Below are 3,082 nucleotides of genomic sequence, written 5' to 3'. Positions count from 1 at the left end.
CCTCTCCATTCTAAAGAACCTTTTACTGAAGAAGCTTTGCTTGCCTTTTTTTTAAAAAAAAGGCATGAGAAATTGTTATATGTGTTAGCATGTAACATATAGTTTGACTTTTAAAACAAGCACCGAAGAGCTAGGAAGGAGACCTTTGTTATGTCTAGTTTTATTGCTTTATAAGTCTGACAATGAATTCTGATGTTGTGTCTGCCAAATATGTAACTGGTTCAGGACAGCTTAGTGGCTTGATGGTGTCATATAGCATTTCACCTTAATAGTGGTGAAATTTAACGTGGCATAATATAGTCATGGTGCAAGAAGAAGTAATGACATGTGACATTCAGCTTATCAGGACAGAAATTCTGCCTTCTTTTCTTCTTGTGCGGGGACACACAAGTACAAACATTTGCCTCACCCCTCATATAAACATTTCTAGCAGAGCCTAAACTTTCTTGATTTACACAGCAAGTGTCTTTGTGAAGCTTGGGCAAATCCATCCATAAGCAGGTATCTCTGAAACATTTACAGCCCCCTCCAGAGTGACTATAACATGACCTCTTTGGAGTGCCTGTTGCCTCAGACTGACAGCTGCGAGACACTCAAGAACGTGATGTTGTATTGCTGAAAGGGATGGAGCAAGCTCCTTGTCAAACAAAAAGGAATTTGACAGATGAGAAGTAGAAACAAGTCCAAAGGACCACAATGAAGTGCCACAATGAAGAGGCCTTAGCTGTTCCCTAGAGGGATTGGGTGTTCCCTAGAAGAACACAGAAGCGCATCAGCATCAATAGGAAACTGGCATGGGCTGTCCCAAACAAAAGACATTAGTTTTGAAACCAGTTATTGAAGCCAGAATACATTTTGCTCAATCGTTCCTGAAAGGGCTCTTTAACAGATTCTTTCAAATTAGGATTTTTCTCTTTAATCACTGCTTGGGTTTATGAGTAACATCTCATTTAGTGTGGAAACCTGTGTTTCACTGTCCAAAACACTTAAATGTTGGTTATAAACCACCCACCCCAGAAGTCAACCATATCCTAGCACCTGATCATGACTTATCATTTGGGAACCTTAGGTAAAAAGAATAAGAGGCCTGAGTGGATACATAGGCCCAAAGGCAGGTAACAAATGTCCCTGGCCTGCCAAAACTACTGGGCTCTGCTCACAAGCTCCATCCCAAGATCTACTCTGGGCTTCACTTACTGAACACAGAGCTTCATCCCAGTCCAAGTTATTAATTAGGATATGTTTAGGTAAGGCCATTTTGAAACCTTAGTATATGGCAGAAATCAGAATAATAAAAGTTATCATTTTTATTCCTAGGTAAAAGCATATAGAACAGTAACCACAAAGTATAGATCAAGTTGTCTTATTTTCGTACTACAACTGAGAGCCAAGCTACAAGTGACGAATTACACTTGCTTGGCAAGTGAACAGACTCACATGTATTCCTCCCTGTTCACTTGCCATTCTCTTTCTCTCCAGTGAATGGCAAGTGAACAGGGAGGAATACACGTGAGTCTGTTCACTTGCCAGGCAAGTGTAATTCATCACTTGTAGCTTGGTTCTTAGGCTTGATTCGTGTGTGACTTTTTCCGTGTCCTTTTAATTTAAACTGTGCCGCTAAGCCTGCAAAGCAGCTATCTGTGCAACATTAGCACACCAATTTAGTGCCCATCAGGGCTATGGAACTATGCATTCTAACATTGCATGCATATCAGTGGAGGGACTAGAATAAACAAGACGCTGGATGCAGGCAAAGTAGCACAGGTAAGCTCAGTTCTGCAAGCATCATGTTTAGATCAGGACTTATTCACTTAACACTATTGCTGACTCCAGAAGATCAATCCAGCTTCTCACCAAGCCACCTACAGTCTCCAGTCCTGCTTCTGACTGCTGACTATTCCTACCTGCCAACAAACCTTTGGGATTTCTCTCTCACCTTATGTCTTACATTATTTTTTGTCACTTTGGCCACTCTATATAAAATGGGAGATTTTGTTAGCACAGGTTGGTAATCCAACCTTCATATTTTCTTACAAGATAGATTTGTACATTGCTGCCCATCAACTGTAAATAAACCAGCATCATGGCACTATGTGAATATAATCATGACCAAAGTGCCCCCCTCCGCACTGCTGTTTTCACCAAAATCCAAAGAGGGGTAAGGAACCCCCAGCACACAATGAAAAAACAGTGTTTCTTACCTGTAACTGTTGTTTGTTGAGTGTCTTCTGTGCAGACACACATTGGGACTGCGCACACACAGGCTGGCCGCAGAGAGATTATTCTAGTTTAAAATCTGTTAAAGGGGATGCTCGCCCGTACTGCGCCTGCGCAGTAGCTTTCCCACCAAAACGCGGTTGCTAGGGCGAGCGTCCCCAACATTCCCTCAGTTCACCTGAGCCGCCGGAGAGCAAAAAACAGGATAGTTAAATAACACTCACACTGGGGCAGGCGGGAGGGAATGTGTGTCTGCACAGAAGACACTTGACAAACAACAGTTACAGGTAAGACACACTGTTTTTCGTCTTCGTCCTTCTGTGCAGCCCCACATTGGGAGTATAGCAAGCTACTCACCAACGGGGGCGGGTGTGAGCGATCAATTGAACAAGGATTGCAAGACAGCTGTTCCAACTGCTGATTCTCTTCTTGCATTCACATCCACAGAGTAATGCTTGATGAAAGTATCGGGAGAAGATCAGGTCGCAGCTTGGCAGACGTCTTGAAGAGGAATTCCTTGCAGGAAAGCAGTGGAAGCAGCCTGGGCTCGAGTGGAGTGGGCCCTCACCAAAAAGGGACACAGAGTGCCAGTCTGTCGATAACACAGTTTAATCACAGAGACAATCCAGCGAGACAGAGATTGGGAGGACACCGCCAGCCCTTTGCGTGTACCAGCATAACATACAAACAGGGCAGATGATTTCCTAAAGCCCTTTATTTTATGCACATAGTACAATAAAACCCGTTTGAGATCCAAGGTGTGTAGTGCTTGTTCTGCAGGGGAGGTGGGGTTTGGAAAAAACACTGGCAGAACTACCTTCTGTTGCAAGTGAAATTTTGACACCACCTTGGGTTGGAACTCAAT

The sequence above is a fragment of the Eublepharis macularius genome, chromosome 4 (assembly GCF_028583425.1).
Source record: "Eublepharis macularius isolate TG4126 chromosome 4, MPM_Emac_v1.0, whole genome shotgun sequence".
NCBI classification, from domain to species: domain Eukaryota; kingdom Metazoa; phylum Chordata; class Lepidosauria; order Squamata; family Eublepharidae; genus Eublepharis; species Eublepharis macularius.
This window is presented reverse-complemented; position numbering follows the sequence as displayed.